The sequence below is a fragment of the Magnolia sinica genome, unplaced genomic scaffold (assembly GCF_029962835.1).
Source record: "Magnolia sinica isolate HGM2019 unplaced genomic scaffold, MsV1 ctg401, whole genome shotgun sequence".
NCBI classification, from domain to species: Eukaryota; Viridiplantae; Streptophyta; class Magnoliopsida; order Magnoliales; family Magnoliaceae; genus Magnolia; species Magnolia sinica.
Genome location: NW_026682842.1, coordinates 9330 through 23025, shown reverse-complemented (window position 1 = coordinate 23025; position 13696 = coordinate 9330). Strand labels below are relative to the sequence as shown.

The 13696-nt window shown below is 37.9% G+C and overlaps 1 non-coding gene across 1 annotated transcript; it reads left to right on the top strand.

Annotated features, from left to right (window-relative positions):
• The first annotated feature begins 4923 nt into the window (after nt 1–4923).
• On the top strand, nt 4924–5030 carry LOC131236343 (small nucleolar RNA R71). Its single transcript, XR_009166697.1, has one exon. It is a non-coding gene; the product is annotated as a small nucleolar RNA R71 (small nucleolar RNA).
• The last annotated feature ends 8666 nt before the right edge of the window (nt 5031–13696 follow it).

Genomic DNA, 13696 nt, shown 5'->3' with positions numbered 1-13696 from the left:
CTTCAGCCAGACAAGCAATGAAGGCACTCATGGACCATGAATTAATCAATCTTGATAACCTGGGTCCTGCAAATGAATTTCCTCAACATTTTGATTAACCAAATCCTCTAAATATGGTTTCAGCCGTTGACCATTTACTTTGAAAATATTCCCATCCTTTGGATTTTGAATCTCAACCGCTCCATGAAGAAATACTTTTACTACCTGATGAGGACCATACCATTGCGAACGTAGTTTTTTAGGAAAGAGGCGTAACCTGGAATTATACAACAATTCTTTCTGGTCCGGTTCAAATGTCCTGCGGAGAATTGATTTGTCATGAAAAAAATTTTGTCCGTTCTCTATAAATTTTTGCATTCTCATATGCCTCATTTTGGATTTCTTCTAACTCATCGAGTTGAAGTTTACGGTGCGATCCAGCCTTGTTTAAATCAAAATTAAAGGTTTTGATGGCCCAATAAGCATGATGTTCTAATTTCACAGGAAAGTGACATGCTTTCCCAAAGACAAGCCTATAGGGGGACATTCCAATTGGGGTTTTAAAAGCCGTACGATACACCCAAAGAGCATCATTTAAACGTTGCGACCAATCCTTACGATCAGGGCAAACTGTTTTTTCTAAAATTTGTTTAATCTCCCGATTCGAAACCTCTACTTGACCACTTGTTTGTGGATGGTATGGCGTTGCAACTTTATGGATGATGGAATATTTCTTCATTAAATATTCAAACGGTTTATTGCAAAAATGAGTACTCCCATCACTTATAATTGCTTGAGGAGTACCAAAACGAGAAAAGATATTTTCTTTTAAGAAGCGGACCACAACTTTGTGATCATTCGTTTTACATGGCACTGCTTCAATCCACTTAGAGACATAATCGACGGCCACAAGGATATACATATAGTCGAATGACGGGAGAAATGAACCCATGAAGTTAATACCCCAAACATCAAATATCTTTACAATGAGAATATTGGTAAGTGGCATTATGTTCCTGCGGAAAATATTACCCGTACGTTGGCATCTATCACATGTAGAACAAAAGGCGTGGGTGTCTCGAAAAAGTGTAGGCCAATAAAATTCACTTTGTAAAACTTTTGCAGCTGTTTTCTTTGAACCAAAATGACCACCACATGCATGGTCATGACAAAAGGAGATTATACTATGAACCTCACTCTCAGGCACACATCTCCTAATAACTTGGTCAGGACAAAGTTTGAATAAGTATGGGTCATCCTAAAAGAAATGTTTAACCTTAGCAAGAAATTTGGATTTATCCTACTTAGTCCAATGAGAAGGAAGTTGACTTGTAACAAGATAATTTACAATATCCGCATACCAAGGTAATTGAGAAATAGCTAAAAGTTGTTCATCAGGGAAAGACTCGTTCATTGCAAATGATCTACTGTAGACTCCAAGACAATTCTAGACAAATGGTTAACTACCACATTTTCGGAACCCTTTTTATCCCGAATTTCAATGTTAAATTCTTGTAGCAAGAGGATCCAACGAACCAATCGAGATTTAGCATTTTTTTTTAGAAAGAAGATATTTCAATGTTGCATTATCTGAGAACACTATAACCTTTGATCATATGAGGTATGACCTGAATTTGTCTAGAGCAAATACCACTACCAACAATTCTTTTTCAGTGGTAGAGTAGTTAAGTTGAGCATCATTTAAGGTCCTACTAGCATAATAAATGACATGAGGCATTTTGTTTAATCTTTGTCCTAGGACGACTCCAACAGCATAATCCGAAGTATCACACATAAACTCAAAGGGTAAACTCAAATTAGGTGGTTGGATGATTAGAGCAGAAGTTAATAAATGCTTCAACTTATCAAATGCTTTCCGACAATCATCATTAAGGACAAATGCAACATCTTTAGCTAATAAATTGCATAAGGGTCGAGAAATTTTGCTAAAATCCTTAATGAATCTCCTGTAGAATCCCGCATGCCTTAAGAACGATCTAATCTCCTTTACCGTTCTAAGTAGAGGAAGACTAGAATTTAAATTAATCTTGGCTTTATCAACTTCATTGCCTTTACTTGAAATAACATGACCGAGTACAATCTTTTTTTGAACCATAAAATGACACTTTTTCCAATTCAATATCAGGCTCGTTTTTTTACATCTTTCCTAGACAAGAGATAGATGGTATAAACATTCATCAAAGGAAGAGCAAAAAATGGAAAAATCATCCATGAAAATCTCGAAGAAACGCTCAACCATGTCTGAAAAAATACTCATCATGCATCGTTGAAAAATAGCAGGCGCATTACACAACCCAAATGGCATACGCCGATAGGCATATGTACCAAAAGGACATGTAAATGTGGTTTTCTCTTGATCCTCAGGAGCAATGGGAATCTGATTATACCCGGAATAACCATTCAGGAAACAATAATAGCTGTGCCTTGCCAATCTCTCAAGCATCTGATCTATGAAAGGAAGAGGAAAGTGATCCTTCTTTGTGACTAGGTTTAGTTTACGGTAATCAATACAAACTCGCCAACTCGTAGTCCTGCGAGTTGGCACTAATTCATTTTTGTCATTTTTGTTCACCGTAATCCCAGACTTTTTGGGAACAACTTGAACTGGCTGACCCAAGTGCTATCCGAAATGGGGTAAATGATACCAACATCTAACAATTTAAGCACCTCCGCTCGAACGACCTCTTTCATGTTAAGGTTAAGCCTCATTTATATTTCACGTGACGTTTTTGCATTTTTTTCAAGATGAATACGATGCATACACACAGTGGGGCTTATTCCCTTTATGTCAGCTATTGTCCATCCAATAGCTGCCTTATGTTCTCTAAGAACATTAAGCAACTTACCCTCCTGTTCCTTATCAAGGTTAGAAGCTATGATGACAAGCAGGGTTTCAAAAGGGCCTAAAAATGCATACTTGAGAGTTTCAGGTAATTGTTTAAGGTCAAGTTCGGGTGGTTTCTCAATAGACGTGACCAGTTTAGACTCAGATGGTGGAAGAAGTTCCACTCTAGCTTTCCATTTTGTAGTATCCATTTCAGGATTAGAGTCAAGTAATGCATTGACTTCTTGGATGGAACTTTCTATATCAAAATCTATGCCAAAATGTGGTAAACAAGTCTCAAGAGCGTCTTCGTAAGATTTAAGGAAAGAGTCATGCACTAGACTCTCAATCATGTTCACTTCAAATATATCATCCGAGTCTGACGGTTGTTGTCCAGCATTGAAAACATTAAGTTTAATCTTCATGTTACCAAAAGACAACTTTATAACTCCATTCCTACAATTTATGATAGCATTGGATGTGGCTAAGAATAGACATCCTAGGATAACCGGGATTTGACTAATAGGATTCTGGACAGGCTGAGTATCTAGAATGATGAAATCCACTGGAAAATAAAACTTATCAACCTGGATTAGCACATCCTCAATAACACCATGGGGCACCTTGATAGATCTATCAGCTAGTTGGAGTGTTATTTTTGTTGATTTTAGCTCACCAAGTCCTAGCTGCTCATACACAGAATATGGTAACAAATTGACGCTCGCCGCTAAATCAAGCAATGCCTTCTCAATCTTATGATCTCCTATGATGCAAGAAATGGTAGGAGCTCCCAGATCCCTATATTTAGGAGGGGTGTTGTGTTGAATCATGAAGTTGAGTTGCTCCGCAAGGAAGACCTTCTTGTGAACATTCAGCTTACGCTTTTGAGTGCATAAATCTTTAAGAAACTTAGCATAAGCAGGGACTTGCTTGATAGCATCAAGCAATGGAATGTTAATTTGCACTTGCTTAAACATTTCCAATATGTCATTAAAATTGTTTCTTTTCTTAACTGGTGCCAGACGTTGAGGAAAAGGTGCTTTAGGCATATAGGATGGCACAAGAGCGGTTCCTGGAGAGTTAGAGTGTTGTTGGACTTTGGATGCACTAGTATTCCCTTTGCTTCACTTTGGTCTTCCGAATTGAAATTTAATTCTTCCCTAGGCATTTCTACTTTGTTCTCGATCTGTTTACCGGACCTAAGGGTAATGATTGATTTGGCTTGCTCATGATATTGTTCTTGGTTTGAATTAGTGCCAATCTCATACTGTCCTTTTGGATTTGCCACAGGTTGACTAGGGAACTTGCCCTTCTCTCTCTCACTCAATGTGGTAGCAAGTTAACCCAACTGTACTTCCAGCTTGGCAATGGATTGCGCATTTGCATGTAAGCTTTGCTGGTTAGCTAGTAAAGTTTGTTGGGTGTCCTTTTGAAATTGAAGTGAACTCTGCATAAAAAGATTGAGTGTATCCTCAAGAGATGGTTTCCTAGATTGTGGAGGTACTTGTTGATACTGCGGGAACTGTTGAGGTTGTTGACTGCCAACTTGGGAGTAAGTTTGCATTGGAGGATTTTTAGATGGTCCTCCTTGTTGTGGTCCTTTTGCCCAAGAAAAATTTGGATCTCTAGCCCACCCTGGGTTGTAAGTGTCTGAGTAAGGATCATTCCCAGGTCTCTAGAAAGTCTTCATAGCTTGTACTTGTTCAGGGAGAAATTCTGAAAATGTTGCACTAGATGGACAAGACTACGTAGGATGGTCGGGACTGGAACATATGGCACATGACTCGACTTGAGTTGTTTGTGGAGGTCTATTATTTAACATCAAAGCATCCACTTTCTTTGTCAGGCTATCAATCTTTGCATAAAGATCTGGCGTGACTCATACCTCATATATACCACCTTTTTTCTGTGGTTGGGGACTTCTGTCACCTCTATTTGAATAGTCCTATTGCTGAGAGTTTTCACACAAGGTTTCAAAGAAATTCCAAGCTTCGACATCACTTTTAGTCATGAATGACCCTCCAATGGTGGCATCAACCATGCGACGATTTTGGGGTGTCAGACCGTCATAGAAGTATTGAACCTGTTGCCACTTCTCAAAACCATGGTGTGGACATTTAAGCAGCAAGTCCTTCCATCTTTCCCAACATTCATGAAAGTGCTTACCCTCTTTTTGTGTGAAATTAGTGATTTCTCTACGGAGAGCATTAGTTTTGTGAACGGGGAAGAACTTATTTAAGAACTTCTTAGACAGTTGGTCCCATGTAGTGATAGATCCAACTCCTAGAGAATTCAATTATGCTTTTGCCTTATCCTTCAAAGAAAAAGGAAAAAGACACAAACGGATCGAATCATCTGAAAAGTTTTGGAACCTAAAGGTAAAGCAAATGTCTAGGAATTCTTTCACATGATGATATGGATCCTCCTTATCTAAACCATAGAAGGAGGGCAACAATTGTATGACCCCAAGTTTAAGTTCAAAGTGTGCTGCCGTGGTGGCTGGCAACACTATGCATGAAGGCGCATTAAATTGGACAGGAGCTGAATAATCTCTAAGAGCTTTAATTCCACTCTCGTCCGCCATTTCAAATAGGATGTTTCTAAATCTTCTACGAAATATTCTTTCTATTTCAGGATCAAAAGGTGCTAGTTCTATGTTCAGAGATCTACGTCCTAGCATAAACTATGTTATTGCAATATAAGAAAGAAAACTAAACTAAGATGCAACCTAAGAGAAATAAAACTAGAACTAAAAATTATGAATTCCTAAAAACAAGATAAAACTATGTAAACAAGAATTGGAAGAAAGAACCCGGAAAAGGAGAAACTTGATTTTCGAAGAATTTGGGAGCTCCTCCTTCACTTTGAAGACAATTTTTCATTTTTCAGCTTCCTTCCTCAAGTGTTGTAGAAAATAAAAACAAAAATAAATTAAGTTTCCTAAAATGATGCGAGAAAAATCCTAAGGCTACGAATTATTATAAGAGAGAATCCTAAATTGAATTGGACCGAAATAGTCCCCGGCAACGGTGCCAAAAACTTGATGTTTTATTTAAACCAATCTGATTTAAATGATTTTAAACTCGCAAGTATACGAATCAGATGTAGATATGATACGTATTACGAGATCGTTCCCACGAGGATTGGTTGTCACAATTCGAAATTTATGACTCTTCTTAACTAATCCAACAAAGGGTTTAGCAAACTATTAAGTAAACTATCACAAATCTATGAAAAATAACCGAGAGTAATAAGGAAAATTCAATCAAGGAGAAGACTAGGACTTTCGAATCCACCCCTAATTATCATGACCCTTGTTTTACTTGTTGATTCACCCTAATTCAGATTGATATATATTTATAAATAAAGCACACTCTATGTCCTTAGTCGGGCACACAGAATATATAATCTCTTAAAGCATAAGGATCACATCTTTCCATCCATGGTCAGGCATGAAGAGATGTAATTCCTATTTCTTTCTCTATAGGAAACCTGTTCATGGTCAGACACAAGCACCTAGAATAAGATTCTAAACAATATCCACATCTAGACTTTGATTAAGCTCATAGAATGGAGAAGTACAGAAATTTCAGTTAAGCACACTAGAGAAAGAAACAAATCAATCAAATTAGATGAATTCAACACATACAAGAGTTATTCAACTTAGGGGCTTCATCTCAGCCCTAGGCAAGAAATTAGCAATCCATAAAATCAATTATAATGAAGGAAAAATAAAATTTAAACAATAAGAACATCCTTCCCTTGTCTCTCTCTCTCTCTTTCTTCTCTTTCTTCTCTCCCCAGCTCTGGATCTCGTTCTCCCTTTTGTTGCTCTTCCTTGCTTTGGACGTCTCAGGCCCTTTTATAGATGCCAGGGGCAGTGGAGTGCTGAAGTCGGTGGGAAAATCAAATGTTTCGCAGCAGAAGCCGCGTAACGAAAGCCTTTTCGCACTTCATAACTCCTGATTTCCTTACCTGATGTCGATAAAATCAACGTCTCCTGGGACGTTTTGAGGTGGTCTACACGATGGATGGTTCAGATCTGCCATATGATCAACATTCTGCTCGTGCAACCGCCCCAATAGTCGGTCGGTGTCCGGATGCATAATCTTGTGCACATACAACACTGTGGTGCTCGGTGGGCCTCATAGTGGTGTTTTCGAGGAAATCCACCCCGTCCATTATATTCACAAGGAAATTTCGGTCAAGAAGGGACAATTTTGGTTGTCTGTTGATGCAGTCTAGAGAAGATATCACGCTAAGATCGTTTTGAATGTCGCAGGGTAGCCTGTTTGTGGCCTCTGTATCGCACACGTGTGCATGTATGGATGCAAACTTTCAGCAATGTTTTGATGGGTTCGAGGTCCTCTACACGATGGACGACTTGGATCGGCCGTACAGGGCCTGATGGTGGCCCACTTCGTTCTGCAAAAACTGGCAGTGTCGGTCGTTATGCTGGAGGCCGAAAACGGCAACTGTCATTTTCACTTAAAACGCGGGTCAGCGCCCGCTTAGACCGACTGGCGGGTCCTGTGCGCGGCCAGCGCTGATGTGCATGGTGTACATGCATCACATATGGGGCCCACTGTGATGCTTTTGCAAAATCAAATCCATTTATTCACTTTGTCTCCCTGTTTAAACCATCGAGACCAAAGTTGAGGCAGCTCCAGATATTAGGTGGGCCTAAAATTGGAGATTAATGGGCTGATCTGTCCGTTGGTCCACTTCTCGATTAATAGTTGAAATTTAATGTGTACGGTTTATTTGTGGCCACCATCCCATGTATGCAGTTTCGAGTCAATCGGATGGCGGGAACCCTGTGATCTTACATTCTGGACCAATTTCGGGCCTCTTTAACGTGAATAGCTTGATTTCATCGGATCCCTGGCGTGTAAATCCATCAATCTTGGTCCTATGGAATCCGTCTCCTGCTCTGATGACTTCGGAGCATCAAATCCATGCTTTTAGTACTCTTTTTCAGTCCATGCTCCTAATTACTCCTTACAACAAAAACACGATTAAAATATGACATTAAGCATTATCATGTACGTAAATTCAAGCAATAATTGGGGTTTAATATGCAATATTTGACCCTCATCAGTATTCTTATGCGAAGAAAAGAGCAGATTTCAGAAAATGAGTTTTAAGTAAAAGCGTATTGCGGTTTGAAGAGGAGAGAATATTTCAGAAAATGGGTTTTCGGTAGTAGAATATTTTGGTGTGAAGAGGAGAGAGGATTCCAGAAAATGAATTTTTTATAGTAGGGTATTCTAGTATGAAGAGGAGAGGAGAGAAGATTTCAAAAAATGAATTTATATTGCAGGAGTATTATCGTATAAGAAAAGGCATTGGTTTACTCTTAAAAGGTAAAGTTTGGATGGTTCAAAGAAGCAGTAGATAAAAGGTGAGATTTAAAATGGAAAAAAACTCTTTATCTTTTGAGAACATTTTTATGGAAATTGGATTGTACTAAGTTACTTATTACGCTCTAATCGTACTGAGTAAACTCAGGCCCACCTTGTATGTATGTGGTCTATCCATGTCGTCCATCTGTTTTTCCATCTAATTAAGGGGTTATACCAAAATTGAAGTATAACCAAATATCAAGTAGATTATGTCATAGTAAACAATGGGGATAATGATTTCCACCGTTGAAACCTTTCTATGCCTCATAGTGACGTTTTTTTGTCATCCAACTTGTTCATAAGATCATACAGGCATGGATGAAGAGTAAAAACAAATATAAGCTTGATCTAAAACTTTTGTGGCCTTAAGAAATTTTTAACAGTAGAGGTTCAATTCAATTGTTTCCTATGGTGTGATCCATTTGAACATTGTATATGCTTCATTTTGGGTGAAAGTCCTAAAATTATATGGTAAAATGGATGGATGGAGCGGATAAAATACATAAATCATTATAGACCCCACAGAGTTTACTCAATATGCTAAGCATAGTGAGTTACTACGCAATGTGCTACAATAAAAATGGAAGCAGATTGGTTGGTGTATCACACACCAGCGATATAGCTGGTGTGGGTACGTGTCATTCGAAAATGAGTGCTGACGTTCCTTGAGATCCGAGTTCTACGAACGGTTGAAAGGAGATCAAAGTTACATGAGCCCCAAAATGATGTATTTATTAAATCCATACCATTCATCTATTTTTTCGAGATCATTTTAGAACACAAGCTAAAAAATGAATCATATCCAAAGATCAACTAGACCACACCACGAATAGCAGCGGGATAATGATTTTCACTGTTAAAACATTCGTAAGGCCATCATAGCATTTATTTTCCATCCAATCTGTTCATAAGGTCACAAAGACCTTGATGAAGAGGAAAAACAAATATCATATTGATCCAAAAATTATGTGACCCCCCAAAAGGGTTTGAATGGTAGACATTCAATCCCCCACTGCTTTTTGCAGTGTGGTCCACTTGATCTTTATATCTATCTTATTTTTTGGCTCAAGCTTTACGACGACGTCACCAAATGGATGGATGGTTTGGATATAACACATACCTCATGATGGGACCCACGGAATTGCTGACGTCAACACACCAGCTAGATTGCTGGTGTGTGGTGCACCAGCCAGTCTGCTTCCCATTTTTATGTACCCAAAAAATGAAACAGATCCAAAGCTAAAGCTTATGTGGATCACATCAAAAAGCAGTGAGGCAATGAGATCCACCATTGAAACCTTCCTAGTTTTCCATCGAACCTGCTCATAAGGTCAACACAGACCTGGATGAAGGGAAAACACAAATATCAGCTTGATCTAAAACTTATGTAGGCCAGGAAGTTTTCATGCTAAGCATTTAATCCCCATTGTTTTCTGTAGTATAGTCCACTTAAGCTTTAGATCTAATTCATTTTTTGGCCCATGTGCTAAAATTATCTCGCAAAATGGATGAACAATACGGATATAACATATCCTCAAGCTCACACCTCGCATCCCATTTCCGGTCTGGATTCAACAAGCAATCAATATTTCATGATCAAAGGTGTATTAATGCTTGTAGTATGTATAGTCTAAAGAAAAAATGTTTTTATTTGATGGGATTATTTATCTACACATGAAAGTCTTATCTATCTTAACTGCACACACTTCCATTGGCTACATGCAAACCCATCTCATCAATGGGAATCAATGGTTAAGGATTGTTCAAAATATAAACACTAGAGATCTATCCCAGCGCAAGCTCGGGCCTGAAAGAATTAGTTGGGCTGGGATTTCTGCATTTCTTATTCCACAACTTCAAGGTTAAAGGATCAAATGCCCATGTAGTACGTTATTAGAAAAAAAAAAAAAAAACCTTCAACTCTAAGTAACACAGACAAAAAGAGAGTGTGTGCATGTGTGATGGACCACATGTATGCTTGATCACAACCATACATTTCTCTCCTTGATATTCCATTTAAAGTATGCCTATCCATTGTCCGTTGATATGATATCAAACCATGGACCATTTATGAAAAGCACCCATTAGATGGATGGTCTGCATTAGTAATCATCTCCCTCATATTAGTATTTGTGCCTGAGTCACCTTAATGGCAAACACCACACAAGACATTCAGCTCGGCGTGATCATGGGCTACAGAGTCATGCTACAAATGAAAATAAAAGAAAAAGAACGTGTGGTCGTGTCACCTGTTGGGCCCACATGCTAAGATGGTCCCGTGATTTGAATAGTCTATGTTCAAAGCACCAGTGTCAATGAGATATGGTCTACAGAGGCCAGCTTCATTGATGATCATGACTTTTTATTCTTGGAGATGACAGCGAGAGTGGTTGAAATTTTGTCTGGTGAATGAAAGAGAGCCTAGCATTAGATGAGAAACCTAAATATCGAGGTCATCGAAAGATAGCTCAACTACTTTTAACTTTTATAATATTTCTCCTTTGAATGTGGCTAATGGTTTGTATTTTTTTTTTATTCTTGCAAAATCATGCCAAGTTGGCACCGCCGCAACATGCTTGAGATGGCCACGTATGAAGATGGACCATTGTAGTAGTGTGAAATGATTAAAATGGCCATGAATCTATTAGTCTTTGTGTAGCTCATCAAACCATTGCTAACACGTACATACTTATTCATTGCATTAAATTCCTGTGGTAATCATGGATGATTGTTTTGTGTGAGGGAACCGTTTTAGGTCAAGATAGAATATCTCAACCGTCAGAGGTAAATTTAGTGTAGGTATGCCTTTGCTCTACCCTACATTTGAGTATGAGTGTGCCATGGATACATGATTTTATTGGATCTTTAGGCACTTACATAGATGGATTGAAAGCAAGTCATTAGTTTAAGGGCCCATTAGCTCAAACTTTAATAAGATTTGATAATGCATAAGAAGTTGATTAATCCTTATACCTGATGACACGTAGGAGTTATATGATCTTGATTGAATGGCTTTGGCTCTCTTTACGAGGCCACCGTATGACTATTAAAAGTGTGTATGGCTGAGTGCATTCATCAAGGCTTGTTAACTCTTGCATAGGTCAATGATGGATCATTGGTTTATCTAAGGATGTGTTATTAGTAATATCTACTAGACGAAGAATTCATTAAGTGATTTTTTGAATGGGTCAAACACTTAAATGGTTTTAACTGTCTTTAAGAAGGTTTTCAACCATTAAAGTTTTATTTTAACTATTAAATTTATTTTGATCACACTTGATGATGATTTGATGGTCCATATCTAATAATCCATTATTTTATTAGTATGGGATATAAATTTTTACTGTAGGCCATGAGAGTGAAATGATTTGATCATAAGACAATATACACACACGCGCGCGCACACACACATAAGGATTTGGAAACCTATAGGATGGCAGAGTATCATATGGGGACACCCTTGACCCTCTAACACCCTCCTTATAATATATCATATCCCAAATGTGAGAGCACTATATAATAGAGTGCCTTGGAAGTCCCCTATCCCTGGGCATGAGAGAGAGAGAGAGAGAGAGAGAGAGGTTCCCTCCTCTCCCATCTTCCATCTCCACCACACGTATGTATGTGGTCCACCTTATGGACAGTTTGATGTGTCATCTTACTGCTTCCTCAAGGTATTGACAAGGGATCTCACTCGCCTTCCATTCAGGATAGATAAGGAAGAAACCTCCTAGGTTGGAGGAGCAACATCAACAAATTAAGAAACTCTACATCATATAATCATATCTGACTAATGTAGGATCTAGACCGTTCATTGTAGGTTTAGATTCTTGAGATTATCAAAATGAGAAATCTTAGGCTTAACTAATTGAATTAAAATTTAAAATTTGTTAAATTTCACTACGTTTCTAATTAAAATCTAACAAGTGGTATTAGAGCAGTTATGTATCTCAATAATGGTCGGTTTTAAAATTTTTCTGCTAACAATATCTGTTTGACATTATGATTGTATAGATGGTTGTATCAACGATGAGGAACATCCACTTAAAATTTGAGCATAAACGGACACACGGATTAAGAGATCCAATCGGTTCAAGTTGATGCTTTGCCAACAATCAACATTGAATAAATTGCTAATCGTGATTAATTGGGGCACATATGAGGGGCTAATTAAAATAAAATTAATGTAGATTGCATGATATCTAATGCTTTAATGATTCATGGGTGTGGACATGATGGATAGTGTGGATTTAAATGATTTTGATGAAAATTGCATGTTTTAAAAGTACAAAAAAGAGTCATTAATCGACCATCATATTTTTGGTAATTCAATGCAACTTTTTGTTTTATAATTCGATGACTCGGATTAGCTAAGATGATGAAATAAATTGATAGATTTTAAGAATTCATCTCATACCACCGACGATGATAAGAGGACAGACGATGGAGTGGTGAAAGAAGACTTATAACCTAGGGTCATCATGTGTGGGAAGAAGAATGGATGAAATGAATTGTTAGAATGAAGCCTGGAATAGGGCCCACCATGCGGTCAACGTTGATATGAGCACATGGAGATGTGTGCTAGTGTCACATTCGCCCTCTTCCTTCATGTTTCCTACTTTCTCTCTTCCTTTTTCTCTCTCATGTTCTATCATCTTCTCTCTCTACAACTTTCAATTTAGGGAAATTTCAATTGCTTGGATTTTATTTATTTTTTTGAATGAAATGTACTAAAATTAAGAAAGTTTGGAAACTTTTCAAGAAATGGAAAATTTGTAGAGAATTTTCAGTATGTCTACTTTAATTATGATTGTTTATCATGCATTGATTATATAATTTGTTGGAAATAGAATATCATGCTTGTGATTGAACATTCACACATCTAGATGACCACACACGTCCAACAACCGTTAGATCGAGTGTGGGGCCTACAAAATTGGTTGATTGGGTTAATATGTTTGAAAATTCATGTTCATTGATGTTGTGGCCCACTTTTGATCAAGAGCTATTGCTCCCTTGAAAAATCTGATTTGATAGGATTGTCAGCACGTCAAGGGCTAATAATTAGTGTGAACTTCCAATCAAATTAATTAGTGATGGAAATGGATGGTTGTGATTGATCGTTTCTTGAGTGGGCCCATATCTTTAAAACCGTTGCTCAGTTGACTTAAAATTTGATCAACTTTTGCATCTTGATATGCTCTTTGAGATGGTTTAATTGGATTGGACAATAAGTGCCTAAATCAGGAAAAAAAAAAATATTGATTATAACCGTTTGATCTTGTTTTCGACCAATTTCTTTCATTTGAGGATACTTAGCCCAGTTGGCACATGACGAAGACATTGAACAAAACATAGCCCCATCTATTAGATCCAATTTGTTGCCATTACTATGAGGTCAACCTCATGGGAGCTTCCCATGAGGTTGAACTGTGTGGGCCCACTGTGATGTGTGTTGAACATCTAC